Consider the following 17,873-nt stretch of genomic DNA (forward strand, 5'->3'; position numbering starts at 1 on the left):
TTGGACACTTATCACACCGGACTGTAATTAGACGACCAGATCTTGGCTGGCAGGAATGTCACTCATTTCCCACAGAATGTTATTCATTTCCCATACCAGCCTTCACACAGGCCTGTGCTAAATAGGTGGTTTAAATAACGGAGATAAATATTGTAATTATGTAGACGGCATAATTACACAGATATTTGTTAAAAAATGAATAAAGGCCTACATCTGTCTTTGCCTTCCAAAAATATGAAAAATACCAGTAGGGCCCCACAGTGAGAGTACAGCAGCCATTGGCCTTGCAAGCAGCAGGCCCAGGTTCGATCGCCAGCAGCCCAAATGGTCCCTTGAGCCACCAGGAGTGAACCCTGAGCTCAAAGCCAGGAACGGCCCCCAGCACCTGGCAGTGTGGCCTAAAAACAAACAAAAACGCCTCCTAGGGTGTGGTGCAACCCCGTGGGTGCTATGGAGCGTGGACCCCTTCTCCATCCCCAGAGAACTCAACTTCCATGTATTATTTCTTCCTCCTGACCTGAAATTCTCTGGTAATCCCCCCCTTCTCTCTCTCTCCTCTGCTTTCTCCTATGTCCTCTCTCTCTGTCTCTATCTCTATCTCTCTATCTCTGTCTCTGTCTATCTGTCTGTCTCTGTCTATCTTTGTCTCCACTGTCTCCCTGTCTCTGTGTCTGTGTTTGTCTCTGTCTCTCTCTGTCTGTCTCTGTCTCTGCCTCTGTCTGTCTCTGTCTCTGTGTCTGTCTGTCTGTCTGTCTGTCTGTCTGTCTGTCTGTCTGTCTGTCTGTCTGTCTCTCCTTTCCTACCGAAATTCACCCAAGCAAATGCAGAGAGTGAACGGGCTGTCCTGACTCACTGTCCCTGGAGCAGGCCGACTCTGCTAGGGGTCAACTAAAAGGCAAGTTTCAGAGAGAGAAAGTGAGTGGGGGCAGGGACATTGGCAAAAGAAAAGATAGCTACCTTCAGGTGGGGCGGGGGCGGGGAGAGCGCCCCTCAGTGCCAGCCAGGTATCCCCTGACTGACTGGCTGAAAATTCCACCCTGGGAGTGAGTGCCTGAACCTACAATTCGGTTAGGTATTAAGTACTGGCTGGGACCTGTGGTTACTCTTCCTAACAGAACTGGGGTGCACTCAGGAGCCCACCCTCGGCTGTTCTTTTACAGGCTTTCCTACCGCAGCTGTACTGTTCATTATCTCCATGAGTGTGTGTGTGTGTGTGTGTGTGTGTATGTGTGTGTGTGTGAATGTGTGTTTGCGCGTGCACGCATGGCATTGGGGATGGAATCCAGGGCCTCACATATGCCGGACCCCATTGTCCATCTGGATTCTGACTCTCTAGTCCTAGATTCTTAGACACAAATGTCTGGGCAAAGAATTTGTTGAATCAGTGTTCTCAAGGAAAAGAGGAAGCAGAAGAAGCCAGACCAAAAAAAAAAAAAAATCCAAAATCCTGAAAAAGTACCCAAGGAGCCCTTGAGTCCGAGTACCAAGCTCAGCTTCGTGGGCGGGAGCACAGGTGAGCTACACCTGGATTCATTCCCATCCAGCCACCGCCTTCCCTGATTTGTCATGAGTCACTGTCTACCAGCCATAGGAGAGGAGAAAAGAAGAATCACCCCCCTTGATTGGAGCATCTGGGGGACTCCCACTTCAAAGGCTAAATCTCCCCCTGCCACCTGGTTTGCATTTCAGAAAAGAGACCCTGGCTCAAGCTACCATCCCCGCTAGAAATTTCAGCTGGGACAGTCACCTCAGCCTCAGATTCAACCCGTCCACATGAGTCTCTCGTTGTCTCTCTCCACGTGCATGTCCTCCACATCTCAGTGAAGTTTGAAGGTCACAGTGTCCTCTCCCTTGCTCCCAACAACCAGTCCCAGACCCCTATGCACCCGGCCGGCCCCAGTGCAAACACCGTCTTTTAGGCCCCAACTTTCGTGACCTTGGATGACACACCTCCTCACCCCTCTCTAGTGAATTCACACCACAGAAATCTAATGTACCTCTCTACTATTATTAGACTCGCAGTCAAAAACAAAGTCCCCAATATTTGTATGTTCCCTAGGCAGGGCTCTGTTTCCTTCCGTAGATTTATCTCAGTTTTACAGACCTTTTCCCAGGGCCCACGGACATCTCCAGAGTTCTCTCTCTGCTTCTCTCCTGTGGTCACCGTTGGCATTCTAGGCTCTGCTCTCCTTGCGCCCTCAACCACTGGCTAATTCAGTCTCCTCGCTGCTGTCATTCTTGTGTGCCCTTCCATCTTCGCCACTAATCAGAGAGATTGATTTTCTGGGAAATTTCTGATCCTGTCATTCTTTTGCTAAAATGTTTCCATCACTTCTCCAGTCATCTGGAAACTGAAACCTTGCATGAGTTTTAATAAGTCCTGCCCGCTTCCATTATTTGTGTGTTTCTTGTGTCATTTAAGAAACCATTCCTGTTCCCAAGATTGTAAATATATTTACCAATATTTTCCTCTAATATCATTATACATCCTCTGGTTGTATAATTTTTTTTTCTCCTAAAGTGGGTAGCAGCTGTAGTCAATATATTAACTAAGCAATTACTCCTTTCTTGTGTTTCAAAAATCTGGGGATCAAGGAAGTGACTCAAGTGGTATATAATAATAAAAATAAATAATAATAAAAAATATAAATATAATAAAATTACTTAATATCCACTTACATATTAAGTAATATATTATTTAATTACTTTATTATGTTTGCCTATTTCTAATTTTTTAAACTTCATTTTTGGGGGGCTGGAGCGATAGCACAGCGGGTAGGGCATTTGTCTTGCACATGGCTGACCCAGGTTTGATTCCCAGCACCCCATATCATCCCCCGAGCACTGCCAAGAGTGATTCCTGAGTGCATGAGCCAGGAGTGACCTATGTGCATTGCTGAGTGTGACCCAAAAAGAAAAAAAAATCATTTTTGATAGTTGAGTCATGCTCAATAGTGCTCAGAAGTCTGTGCTCAGGGATCACTCTTAGTGGGGCTAAGAGGGATGATATGGGGTACCACAAATATAACTTAGGTCAGTCAAATGCAAGGCAAGTGCCCTACCCACTGCACTAACCCTCCAGGTCACCAATACTCTTAATTTGTATAGCTGTCGAGCAAGACATTAACTCTTGCATCATTCATTTTCAAAACTTAACTTTAAAAGACAAACAGTAAAAGGAGCAAGATTAATACAGTCTGAAGATAAGTGGATGGTCATGGAGACGATCATGCTAAGTGAAATGAGTCAGAAAGAGAGGGACAGACATAGAATGACTGCACTCATTTGTGGAATATAGCACTGTAGCACTGTCCTCCCATTGTTCATTGATTTGCTCGAGCGGGCACCAGTAATGTCTCCATTGTGATACTTGTTGTTTCTGTTTTGGGCATATCGAATACGCCACGGTAGCTTGCCAGGCTCTGCCGTGCGGGCGGGATACTCTCGGTAGCTTGCCGGGCTCTCTGAGAGGGACAGAGGAATCGAACCCAGGTCAGCTGCGTGCAAGGCAAATGCCCTACCCACCATACTATCAACACTAATATTTATTGGCTTTGGGGCCACCCTGGCTCTGCTCTGGGGAGGTGGGGGCACTCCAAGCAGGGCTCAGGGGACCCGAATGGTGCTGGAGATTGAGCCCAGGTCAGTGGGGTGTGAGAGCTGCCCCACTCCCTGTATAAACACTTCAGCTAATAATAATTTTTGTTTAAAATTATGCCTGACAATAATAACACTGAAGAGACCGAGACAACAAGACTTAGTGGGCTTCAGAGATTTCTCACAGTGGAATATAAAGTAACATAATATGAGACTGACACTCAAGGACAGTAGACACAAGGGCCAGGAATATTGCTCAAGAGTAGGAAGTCTGTCTCATGAGCTGGGGGAGAAGGCAGCTGGAATAGAGAAAGTATCAATAAGTCAATGATGGTTGGGAGAATTGTTCAGGAGATGTGTGTTGAAAGTAGATAAAGAACCAAAGATGATAACCTCTCAGTATCTATATTGCAAACCATAATGCCTCAAAGTAGAGAGAGAGTAGGGGGGAAATTGTCAACCACAGAGTCAGGGGGAGGATTGGAAAGGGGGAGGTATACTGGGGACATTGGTGGTGGAGAATGTGCACTGGTGGAGGGATAAGTGTTCCATCATTGTATGGCTGAAACTCAAACATGAAAGCTTTGTAACTGTATCTCATGGTGATTCATTAAAATAAAAATAATTCATTAAAATTAAAATAAGAATAAAACTACAGTGATTTAGACTTGATTTACCTTTCCAGGGGTCGAGCATTTTTTTTTAAATCATGGAGAAGCCCTGTACCAAGGATTAACTATATGTTACACATTAGGTGGATGATGCAAACTGGAGCCAGAGTTGATTTTAAAATGTATTTTCTAACTCAATTTATTATCAGCAATCCTGCATAATCACAGTGCCTTCTGCCCTGTTTGCAGAAGCCCAGTTGATTTGTTATTTATTGGAATTTAATACTCTCACAGCACGTATTTTCTAGATCTTCAGGCCTCTGATATTTCTATTGCCCTGCTTGCTTCCCAAAGGTCTGTGAAAGACGTGTTCAATCAGTCCTCCAAAACGCAGAAGAGAGCAAGTAGAAAGATCTCTGTGCTCAACAATGAGAATGCATGTGGTTAAGTCTAGCCAGCAAAAGGGGCTGTTCTGCTTCTGCAAGAACAAGGTTAGGGCACCGTGAGCAGCGCACGTCGGGTTTCCATGACTTGAGATGAAGTTCAAAGGCAGGAGAGCAGAGGGAGGGATCCCAGGGTGAGCAAATCCACGCCTCCCCCAGACTCCCCCCTCACCCCACCTGCTTCATCAGGTTCTTCACGTTTGCTGACTGCCTGGAAGGAGCATCCCTAGGGCCTTCTTGAAAGGATCACACTGGGGATGACAAAGCCACCGTCACGCGCAGCTCTGCAGGACCTCACCAGGCTAAGCAGAGCTCTAACCAGAAACTCTGCTCCAGACCAAGGGAGCAGACTTCCTAAGGAACCGAGTTTCGAGTATCCTGTCTGTTAGTTTAGTCATCAGTTATACTTAATCTCTCTCCGTTTGTCCGTCTCTGTCTCCCTTTGTGTTTAGGCCACACCCAGCAGTGTTCAGGGCTTACCCCTGGCTCTGTGCTCTGGGATCATTCCTGATGCAGCCGTAGCGACCATCTGTGGTGGCAGGGATCGAACCCGTATTGGTTGTGTGCAAGGGAAGCGCCCTATCTGTTGTGCGAAGTCTCCAGCCTAATTGTTACGCTCTCTCTTCTAAACAAAGGATATATTTTTTAAATTCCTAAGATCAAGAGGTGAAAACAAGTGCAAAATATCATTTTAACCCATTTGAATCATTACAACCATTTAGAAACCTTTAAAGTTTTGAACAAAATGATAATAAATAGAAGCTGGCAATTTAGCTTAGAATCATCTTTTATATTTCCACGTTATAGCTGTTTCCATGAGCGTGGTAATTGAGTGTTAGCTAAGTGGTAGACTTGCTAATTCCACTTAGAACTAGCCTTGATGTAACTTGACTTTAAAAAATAATTCAAAGAATGCGTCTACACACACACACACACATACACACACCCACACACACAATCTCTTTAATAGAGGTAACTGATTTTTAGAGGCTTAGAAGTTATAGCAATGCCATGGAAAGAGCTCTGCCATTTCTTTCCCAAGCACTCAGTTCTTCATGCTTTCCTAGTTATTTATTATATCCGTGGGGGGAAAAGCCTCAATTAGTAGCTTATTTGTAAGCAACACTTTCTTTTCACAACTACTTGGTTCATTTAACAAATAAGGTGTGCCCTCTAATTAGGAGTGAAAGTGTTTTTGAAGATGAAGGCAATTAAACTGGGTGGGTTATCAAAGTACATAGAAAACAAAACCAAGAACAGAGGCTTCAATGCGAAGGATTGTACCTCTCATTTGGTAACATTTATTTTGTTACTTGTGTACATGGTTGGTTTGGCACCAGGAGAGGGTAACAGGGAGCAAAAGAAATAGTGAACCCACATTTAGAAGGTTTACTTATGGTGGGAGGGAGGGCAGAGGCATTAAGTCATTCACAAAAAAAAAATGTTACAAATGATTTAAAGCAAGATGAGAAGCTGTAATGTGTGTCCTAGAAAAGCAGGTCAACTGAGAGTCAAAGGGTAGGCACAAACGGACCAGATGAAAGATGTGAATTGTAGATGTGGGGACCGGCTGGCCCCTAGCACAGGGGCTAATACATGCCCAGCATGCACTGGACCCAGGTTCGATCCCCGCCAGCTACGGGCCCCAAAGCATTGATCATTGCTGAGTGATGCCTAGCGGCCCCTAAGCACGGTGGGGTGGCCTGGGTAACTGGGCACCACAGGCCCCGAAACATCACAGCCGCAGGCCCCTATATTCAATCGAGTGGCCCAGTTGGTGGAGTATTTCTGGGAAGAGCCCCAGGGTCCGAGGAGCACCATTTGGGAACACACCTCCCCTCATGCCCCCCCACCTTTCAAAGTGACAATCATGTTATTTTATTTATTTATTTATTTATTTAGTTAGTTAGTTAGTTAGTTAGTCATTATTTTGCTTTTTGGGTCACACCCAGTGATGCTCAGGGGTTACTCCTGGCTCTGCACTCAGGAAATACTCTTGATGGTGTTTGGGGGACCATATGGGATCAAACATGGGTCAGCTGTGTGCAAGGCAAATGCCCTCCTTGCTGTACTATCACTCCAGCCCCAGTATCATGTTATTTTGTATTCCACAAATGAGTGCAGTACTTCCATGTCTGTCCCTCTCTTTCTGACTTATTTTGCTTAGCATGATACTCTCCATGTCCATCCACTTATAAGGCAATTTCCTGACTTCATCCCTCCTAATAGCTGCATAGTATTCCACTGTGTAGATATACCAAAATCTCTTTAACCAGTCATCTGTTGTTGAGCACTCGAGTTGTTTCCAGATTCTGGCTATTATGAACAGTGCTGCAATAAACATACAGGTCCAGATGTCATTTCTACTATGCTTTTTTGCACCCCTGGTATATATTCCCAGAAGTGGTATTGCTGGGTCATATAGAAGCTCAATTTCTCATTTTTTAAAGAATGCCCGTATTGTTTTCCAGAAAGGCTGGTCCAATTGGAATTCCCACCAACAATGAAAGAAAGTCCCTTTCTCCCCTTATCCATGCCAGCACACCCAAGATCGCCAGATACAAGGACCAGGGAGATCGTGCCATGTTTGGAATCCTGCCTTATGAGCTGGGGGAGAAGGCAGCTGGGATAGAGAAAGGATCACTAAGTCACTGATGGTTGGAGGGATCACTCAGGATGGGAGATGTGTGCTGAAAGTAGATAAAGTGCCAAACATGATGCCCTCTCAGTATCTGTACTGAAAACCATAATGCCCCAAAGCAGAGAGAGAGTAAGAAGGAAAATGCCTGCTATAGAGGCGGGGTGGTGGTGGTGGTGTGGGGGTGGCAGGAGGAATAATGGGGACATTGGTGGTGGAAAATGTACACTATTAGAGGGACGGGTATTTGATCATTGTAAGACTGAATCTTACAATGAAACTCAATCATGAAAGCTTTGTAACTGTATCCCACATTGATTCAATAAAAAAAAATAATAAAAGTGATTAGTATAGGAGAAAACATTCTAGCATACGGGACACAGAAAATTCAAAGAGGCCTGGGCAATTAGGATGCAGTGAGGAAGATGTGGCTGTAGGAACGGCTCCAGTGGTACTCACATAGAACTGAAAACCAGAGAGAGAGAGAGAGAGGAAGCAGGGAAAGAATCTAAGAATCTAAGAAGCAAAAGTGACATTTGAAAGTTTGCTGGCCTTGTGGAAACTGGATGCAAGCATTCTAAAGTATCAGACCAAGAGATCATGTGGAGAAATGGATAACTTAGATTGAGGTGCGTGGTGAAGAAAGATAAATGATACTTGAAATATTGTTTGTACATTCATATTAAGATAATTGTTAAAACACATTGACAACCATGTTTATATAGATTTGCTGAAATTGTAAGAATACCCATATCAGGATGACTTAGATTTTGCTTTTGTTTTCTGCTTTTGGTTTAAAGAAAACCTCATAGAAATGACATAATGCTCTAAATCAATATGCTATTGTTGGCTTCAGAGCTTCCTCGGGTCAAGTGATTCAGTATCACTATCATCCTGTTGCTCATCGATTTGCTCAAGCGGGCACCAGTAACATGTCCATTGTGAGACTTGTTGTCACTGTTTTTGGCATATCAAATACACCACAGGTCAGGTAGCTTGCCAGGTTCTGCAGCGAGGGCAAGATACTCTCAGTAGCTTGCCGTGCTCTCTGAGAGGGGCAGAGAAATCGAACCCGGGTCGGCTGAGTGCAAGGCAAATGCCTTACCGCTGTGCTATCGCTCCAGCCCTAGAGACACAAATTTGTTTTCATCTTGCTATAGCTTGCTCATTAGATTACTTAGCAAGGCTGACTTCATAGAAGCTGCCAAACAATGATTTTATGAACTCTGTCCCAGGTCTCAATTTCCCGGTTTGAGAGGCTATCTTAAACCTCTGAGGCCAGGCTCTAAATCCCATAAATACCTCACCTCTGCCTTTTTCCTTCTGAAACACTGTTATCACACTCTCAGGACGAGTCTCTTTATTCTAATGAGTTTCATGAACAGGCTGCCTGAAATGTTTTCAGAGTTCAATAGTGTAAACACGAGGAGATTTTTTTAACAAATACTGGCATACTCACACAATGAAATATAAGCAGTTGTTAGTGTGCTAAATTTTACTGTAGAAACATGTGGGCATAGAAAATGTCACAATATATTAACAAAAAGTTTAAGTGACCCGAGAATTCACTGTATCACTTTATCACTGTCATCCCGTTGTTCATCGATTTACTCGAGTGGGCACCAGTAATGTCTCCATTTGTCCCAGCCCTAAGATTTTAGCAGCCTCTTCTTACTCATCTTTCCCAATAATTGGAGGCTCTTTCAGGGTCAGGGGAATGAGACCTATCGTTACTGTTTTTGGCATATCGAATACACCATGGGGAGCTTGCCAGGCTCTGACCTGCTGGCGGGATACTCTTGGCAGCTTGCTGGGCTCTCTGAGAGGCACATATATTTATTTCCCTCTATGATGATGTGTGCGTGGCCGCTACACATCCAGGAATATGTTCACTCATGTGTGAGGCTCGGCCCAAGCGTGTGGAAAGCAGCCTTGGAGCATGGTGGTGGTTGGATAGTGGAGTTTGACTGCCCGGGCTGGGTCCCTTGGGGCAGGGAGGGCTCTCACCTGCCCCCCTCTAAAGTGCCCCAGTGAAAACAGCCTGGCACAGAGTCCGGTGGCATGATTATGGGGGCCTCATTTTATGCTCCCTTCCGGGAGAAACAGCTGACTTGAGAATTAATTTTATTTAATCCCAATTTAGTTCAGTTTAATGCCAGTTTTATCAGTTTGGTCATCTGAATGGATGGAGAGGCAAATGGACAGATTGAACTCTTAATCAGGTTTCAGGGTAGAAATATACATACTACATACTACATACTGTCATCCCATTGCTCATCGATTTGTTCGAGCCAGCACCAGTAACGTCTCTCATTGAGAGACTTATTGTTACTGTTTTTGGCATATCCAATACACATGGGTAGCTTGCCAGACTCTGCCACACGGGCTCGATACTCTTGTTAGCTTGCCGGGCTCTCTAAGAGGGGCGGAGAAATCGAACTCAGGTCGGCCATGTGAAAGGCAAATGCCCAACCACTGTGCTATCGCTCCAGCCTCAAGGTAGAAATATATATTTTTCAATATTTCAGATCTTTTTTCAGAGAATGCATTTCATTTGTGTAATAAAAGCAACCATTCTATAAAGAAATCAAATGTTTGCACATGAGTCATAGGGTCTCCATGGTAGAGCCCTTGCCATACATGTATGAGGCCATGGGTTCAATTCTCAGGTCAAAAATAAACAATGTTTTAATACAAAGGAGATGGCTCAAAGAGCTATATGCCTTGCATTCTTGAGATCAGACTTCAATCCACACCACTGAAAGTCATCTATGCTAAAAAAAAAATAAAATAAACATGCTAAATTCGTGTGTAGAATTGGAATGTAGATTCCAGAATCAAAAAGTTTAGAATTTAAAAATTTTGTTTTCTTCCTCTAGATTTCCTTATTGGATGATGGGGAAATAGGACCGGATGTTCTTTATGCGTGGTATAGTTTCACAGCAATTGTGTCTTTGCTCTCAGGGATCACCCTGGGCGAGACTCAGGGGACCATAAGTGGTCAGACGTGTCTAGGGTAAGTGCCTATCCTCTGTACTGTCTGGCCCTCACAGTAATTATGTATGAAGCAGGTGTATCTCTAAATATTTTTAAGCCATGTCATTACTCAGGGCCCATGACTGCAGAGTTCAAGGAGCTTGTCTTGCAGTCCACTAATGACAGTCAGGGTTATTGGCACTGAACACGGACCTCTGAGCACTGCCAGGGATCACTCCTGAACACAGGGCCCGGGAAAGCCTGTGAGCACCACTGGCTATCACCCCAAACCCAAAAACTCACTTTATTTCTTACCCAAAACAGAGGCCAACTCTGTTTTACAAAGTCTTACAGATCTCAGGAGTGTCCAAGATAATAATAATAGATAACACTTGCTGGATCCAGTTCACCACATGACTCACAGCCTGGTGACTAGTTTGGTCACCTGTGTTTTACAGACGTGAAAACAGGAAGAGACCGAAAGTGGGTGTAACAGGAAGTGGCAAGGCAAGGGACGTACCCCTCGGACCCATATCCCAGATACTGTATTTTCAGCCTCAGCATCTGGTCTTCAACATTGCACTCATTTCACTCGACTCATTTATCTAGTAAAATGTCCTGCCATTGTCTTTACTCAGAACTCATTTGTCTCCAGTCTCCTGAGCTCCCAAATGGGTAACTCTGAAAATAATTGGCCACTGTGGTTTGGCTTCTCCTTGAGGAGGGATGAGCGAACAATGGAATACACAAGTTACTTGTCTTCAGGGGAAACCAGTTGAACATCCTTCTCTGCTCATTAGCGACACTAATTCCTATGTGTCGAGTAATATAAGTCAACAACCGCCTTTCCAGAGATCAGGCTGACTCATTTTCTACCACATCTTCTAAGGAAACACTCAGCTCCTGTCACGCAGGTCTGACCAGTCCCTACTTTCCCCTAAGTCTTCAGTTTTCACTGTTTCTGGCTCTGGTCCCCCTTGATGCTACTTTGATGATGACTTACTCCCAGGACTGGTCCAGGGATGCTCTGCCCATCGGGGAAGGTAATAAGCAACTCGTGATGCCCACATGGGATTCCAGCCATCCCTTTACATTCCAACCCTTCTCACCGACCTTAGGCGAGTTCCAAGGTCCAACACCTTCTGAATTTCAAGGCCTGTTCTTCTTCTCACCATCTGGCAAAATAGATTCCCACCCCGCCACAGAAATGAGAAGGAAGGATGCATACTCGTATGCATCCCATCAAGACCTGCCTTGGTCCCTTGTCTGCCTCTCTGCGGCCTGTATTCCATCCTTCTCTCACGGCGAAGACTGTGGATGGCCTCCACCTCTGAAGACGGGATCCAGGCGGCTGGACTCAAGTCACATGCTTATGGACATCGTAGAAATCTCCAAAGTCAATTCCCACCTTTTCAGGAAGCTGTCTGCTTTCCACTTCCTTCATTCTAATTGGTCTGCTATGAATTGTTCTTGCCTTAGTTTTCTGCCTTATTTCCTCACTAGCCCTCAATTTTTTGTGTGTTGTTGGTTAATCAAACCCAGGGCCTCACACATAAAATGACCCCTACTGAATTTCCTCCTCTCAACCATCAATCATTCCTGTGGTCTTCTATAATTTGCATCTGTCACCATTCAAGTGAAAAACGAGGCCATGTCTTAAATTGAGACCTGAAAATAAACATCCAGACCCATCAGCAATTATTTCATCTCTACTGTGTGCCAGTTTGCCAACTGCTTTGCATGCATCATTGTTAATCCTTTCATCAACCTGAAAAGTGAAACTTATTACATCGATTGTACACTTAAGCAAACAAGATTCAATTAGCAGAATGTTTGCTTTTGTAAAGTCACACCTTCCAGAAGACATATAGTGCTGTCATTAGAGCCAGGTCTCAGAGATTCTAAAACCTGTTCCAAGACCTTAACAGAAGATACCTCAGAGATTCATGTATTAGACTCTTACCAGGAGAACGTTAAAATATTGGCTTAGAAGGAAAATTTTTTAAAAATCAATGCAATGTGATTAAGAGCTACTCTAGATATTTCTGTTGATATAATATGAAGTATAAGGCGAAAGTTGAGGGACCAGAATGATAGTACAGCAGGGTGGGTGCTTGCCTTGCATACAGCCAACTCATGTTCTATCCCTGACACCACATATGGTCCCTGAGCCCTGCCAGGAGCGATCCCAGAATGCAAAGCAGGAGTAAGCCCTGAGCACAGTCAGGGGTGTCCCCTCCCCCCTGCAAAAAAAAATGAAAGTAGGTATTTTAAGAATGTGTTATAAAAATAAAATTTTGACTCCTGAGGATCAAGCAGAAAAAGGCCCAAATTCCAAAATTATTTTTTTTAGTTTAACATATTAAAGAAAAGTTTATTTCTGGAACTAGAAAAATAGTAGACTGGGTAGGACAACAGCCTTGTATGCAGCTAACCTGGGGTTGATCCCAGGTATCTCATGTCATCCCTCAAGCCCCCCCAGGAGTGATTCTTGAGCACAGAGACAGGTGTGGCCCCAAAACAAACAAAAACCAAAAAAACAAAAGAAAGAAAACTTTATTTATGTATCTTACCTCAAATTCAAGATCATTTCTTGGATAATCGAGTAACTGTATTTATGTATGTGTACATGTATATTTCCAAACTGGGCTTTACAGCCATAAGGAAATAAGCTACCAGGGGCCTGAGAGATAGTATAGTGGGTAGGGAGCTTATTTTGCACTCAGCTGACCCCAGGTCAATCCTTGGCACCAGAGATGGCCCGTGCAAACATCTCCAAGAGTGATTCCTAAGCAAAGAGCCAAGAGCAAGCCCTGAGTACAACCGGGCATAGCTCCAAAACTCAAAAAGAAAACAAATGATCTACCACATACCAAAAAATGGCCGGGACCTCCTGGGGTGACTTGTGAAGTGGATGTCCAAATGCAACTATATAAAAGGTGTCTTGAATCAACCATGCACTAAAGTGATTCAGCTTCTCCTATCAAATAATTAAAAATAAAAGGCAGGGGGGTGAGGGGCAGATGCAGTGTAGTGAGTAAGATGCTTGCCTTGAGTACAAATAGACCCAGGTTCCAACCCCAGCAGCGCATAATGGGGCCCTGAGAACAGCCAACAGTGATCCCTGAGCACAGAGCCAGGAGTAAGCCCTGACTATCACCACTGGGTGTGGCCCCGCCAAACCAAAGAAAACAAAACCAAAACAGACACGAAAAGGAGCCCAGGCGGTGTCTCAAAGGGCTGGAGTGTGTGTTTCGCATGTCGAAGATCTGGCTCCATCCTTGGGACTGAGACCCCTCCAAGGTTGCCAGGACAGGTGCCACAAACTGTGCTTGGAGCAAACCCTACACAGTTGTGCGTGGCCCAAATAGAAGAAAAAATTGAAAAGAGGAACAGAAAGATCCATAAAACAATTCCATCGTCCATCACTTGGAACAAAAGGAAATCATGTCTGTGAGAATGGCTTGGATCCTGTCACTTATGGAAAAGAAAAGCTTTCCACATAATCATCGGAACAGAACAAAAGGTGGTGGCATGCTACAAACTACAGTCCCAAGAGGGTTTACACATTGGCTGTTTCCATCCTTGTTATTTATGTCTAAGTTTCCATTTTTGTTTTCTGCCAAAGCATTAAGCCGCTTTTGGTATAAAAGTTTCTGATTGCTTCTTTTTACCGTCTCTCCCATCTGATTTTTACAAATTGCTCCCAAAGAAAGAAAAGGCAGTTTGTATCCAACTGTATGGTTTAGCTAACCTGGGAAACTCATTATATGTAGAAAGTGAATGAAAATGAGATTATTTTGGATGCAATTGAAGGCAATCCTTTGTGTTCATTGAGGGACTTGTCAGTCTCTAAAACCGAGAAAAGCACTTGGTGAATCAAATGCCAATTCAATATGGATTGTAACAAAAATCAGAATGCTGACTGATTACTAAGACATTAAAGTCAGCATTTATGTAATTACTTATGATTTTTAAATTTCAAGTGTCACTTCGTCATTTTCTGCCCGTGGGAACAACATGCAAGAATTCAAGTTTAGGATTCAAGAATATTTTGCAAAATGGCAAAATAATCTTAGGAAGAAGCCTACATCTCAAGAAGGTTTAAAACATCAATTTAAAATAAATTTTAAAATAAAAATTCAAAGGGCTAACAGTGCTCTTTCTCACTGGCATTTCTTTCTTTTCCATCATTTTAATGTTGCACAGATTTAAATGGCAACTCTAGAAGATTCTACAGTTTGCTCATTGCACCAGGTATCCTGTCATGCTCAACTGTCCATGCTCAGGAGCTAATTGTCCTAGAAAAGGAAACTTCCTTCTCTTGGCTTCAGAGCAGGCCAAAGGACATCCCACTGAATGTTTGGTTATAATTTTGTAGATTTCACATTCCAATGCACAGAGAAAATGAGTCTGATTCAAACTCTGAATCCCTGCAGAAGAGATCCTAATTGAGTAAGGAACCCACTCCTAGCTCAATCAGCTGTGATGCCAGAAAGTGAGGGTGTTTCTTGGAACTGTGCCTTGGTTGGAGTTTGGTGGGTAGGGCATCACTTGCAGCAGCTCTAAATTTTTATTCTCCAGACTGCCCGCCAACCACAGGGATTTCCTGAGTCAAGCACATACAATGCCAGTGGGCAGTAGAAGCAATCTAGATTTGGAACAGAATATGGTTCTGTTTTTCTTTGCATCTGCATAAACTTCCTTATGGGTTGTCTTGAATTTTTAGGGAACTAGAGAGCCAACGACTTGTATGAGGTGCAATAGTTTAAGTAGCTGTGAAACTACTTTTGTCTTCCTTTTTGCAGCTGTCAGATTAGCAAATAAAAATGCAGATACCCAGAAAATCCGATAGACATCTACTTAGTTCTACCATATTAGTCAAGATGCATATTGAAATCCTGTGCATAATTTTATGAGGTACATGTTATATAATATATTACATATATACTATAGTTGTATTTTATATATACATACATATATATACACACATATATACATATATATAGGTAGTGGATCCAGAGAGCTCAAAGGACTGGAGCATGTGGTTTGCATGTAGTAATGCCAAATTCAATTCCTGGCACCTTGTGGGCTCCCTAGGACATCTGGGGATGACCCTTAAATACAGAACCAGAGCATTAAACTCAGTAAGTCCAAGCATTGCTGGTTGTGCATCCCCCTCCCAAACAAAAAATATTAGAAACGGATACTTATATGGACTAGAGCGATAACACAGCAGGTAGGGCATTTGCCTTGTACGAGGTCCCCCTGGTTCGATTCCTCCATCTCTCTCGAAGAGCCCGGCAAGCTACTGAGAGTATCCCGCTAGTTCGGCAGAGCCTGGCAAGCTACCCGAGGTGCTTTCGATATGCCAAAGACAGTAACAACAAGTCTCACAATGGAGACGTTACTGGTGCCTGCTCGAGCAAATCGATGAACATGGGACGACAGTGCTACAGTGCTACAGTGCTACATATATGGGCTGGAGAGAGAGTACAGCAGGTAGAGTGTGTGCCTTGCCTATAGCTGATCCAGGTTTGATCCCACTGGAATCCCATATGGTCCTCTGAGCACTGCTGGGAGTAATTTCTGAGTGCAGAGCCAGGAGTAAACCCTGAGCATTGCCAGATGTGACCCCCAAACAAAAGATAAATTTTTTAAAATAAAATTTTAAGAAAAGGAACCGACACATATTTATTAGTCCACTAAGCTTCTATGTATTACTTCTTATATATAGAAATAAGTGCTTATTTTTCATCCTAAAATTTATATGCTATGTACTGTACTGTATGTATCCCGTTGCTCATCGATTTGTTCAAGCGGGCACCAGTAACGTCTCTCCTTGAGACACTTATCATTACTGTTTTTGGCATATCCAATACACACGGGTAGCTTGACAGGCTCTGCCGGGCGGGCTCGATACTCTCGGTAGCTTGCCCTTCTCCGAGAGGGGCGGAGGAATTGAACTTGGGTCAGCCGCATGAAAGGCGAACGCCCAACAGCTGTGCTATCGCTCCAGCCCTATATGCTATACCACAAGAAAATAATTGAGGAACTAAAATGTTTAAAGTCACCTCCAAGGTAGAAAATATTGATAATTTACTTATTTTAATTATTAATACTTTAAAATTTATTGTAGCTTAGGTAGCATGGTTATGCCAATATATCATTTGAAGTATTGATTAAAATTATTATTCAACAACTCTTGTGGAGATGAAGGAAATTATTTAGCTTCAATTGTGTCTTATTGTGTAGATAACAGAGTAATGACCATCATCTTTGGATAAATATATATTTTTTTGGATTTTTGGGTCACACCCACTGATGCTCAGGGGTTACTTCTGGCTCATGGACTCAAGAATTACTCCTGGCAGTGATCAGGGGACTATATGGGATGCTGAGAATTGAACCCAGTTCTGCCACGTGCAAGGTAAATGCCCTACCCATTTTGCTATCTATCGCTCCAGCCCCAAGGATAAATATATTTTTATAACGCCTATCATTGAGGTAGCTATTTTTAATTATCATCTACTGGTGGAATTTTTAAATTTTGGAGTTTTGTTTGTTTTTTGGGGGGGTGGGGCGCACACTCAGCTGTGCTCAGGACTTACTCCCAGCTCTGCTCTTAGGAATCATTCCTGGCTGTACTCATGGACCATTACGTGAAGCTGAGGATCAAACCCAGGTAGGCTAAGCACCAGGAAAGCACCCTACCCTCTGTACTATCTCTCCAGTCCGCAGGTGAAATATTTTTACAAGTGATAGTCACCTTTGATGGATAGTCTCCCTGTCCATCTTAGAGAATGATGGCGATGACTGCCATAGGACTTAAAATAGGAGAATGACTGGGAGAACAGGGAGAAACTTCCCCTGTTCATAATCTGGTGGTTCTGATGGAACTTTCAGGGCTTCTGATCAAATTGAAAAAGAGAAATAGACAAGCTGACCTGATGAATTGCCTATGACTGCATCAGGTTATATTGAAAACAAATTTTTGTGTCTACTGACCAGCAGGAAAGCAATCACTTATAATGAGTATTTGATCACTTTTTGAACATATCATAATTACATTGGAGTATAACGCAGTTGAAGTGAATTATTAGTATTAACAACAAGGAGGCTCATAGGCGACCCACGTGGAAGGTAGAAGATCATAGAAGACTGTAAGAAAACCGCTGGAGAAAAATGGTGACAAAGGAGCAAAGAGAAACAATCAAAAGAACTTCATGTTTTCCCTTGGAGGGATTGCCACGAGCTTGGTAGCAAGTGCTAGGAATACGGAGGCTGTTTTAAATAGTAATTATAAAAGTGACACTGAAGGATGCATATCTTGTCCCAGGATTCTAAGACATGTATGCCACTTAAACATCACAATATATCCTTTTGGGCAGGCTAGGAGGTGAGGTGTAGGATAACACTGGGTTTGTCCTTTCAGCCTTGCCACAGGGAACTTAGTTTACCTTAAAGCAATGTCCTTTCTGTATGGACACAGGAAGACAGTTAATATTATGCTTTGTAGCTTGGGAGTTTATTGACTCCAATAATATTTACTCCTGGGCATCTGCTTTCTCGACTAAGTTGCCCTTAGTTCCTAGCACCCCAAAAGCA

This window comes from Sorex araneus, chromosome 6, assembly GCF_027595985.1.
Source record: "Sorex araneus isolate mSorAra2 chromosome 6, mSorAra2.pri, whole genome shotgun sequence".
Lineage (NCBI taxonomy): Eukaryota > Metazoa > Chordata > Mammalia > Eulipotyphla > Soricidae > Sorex > Sorex araneus.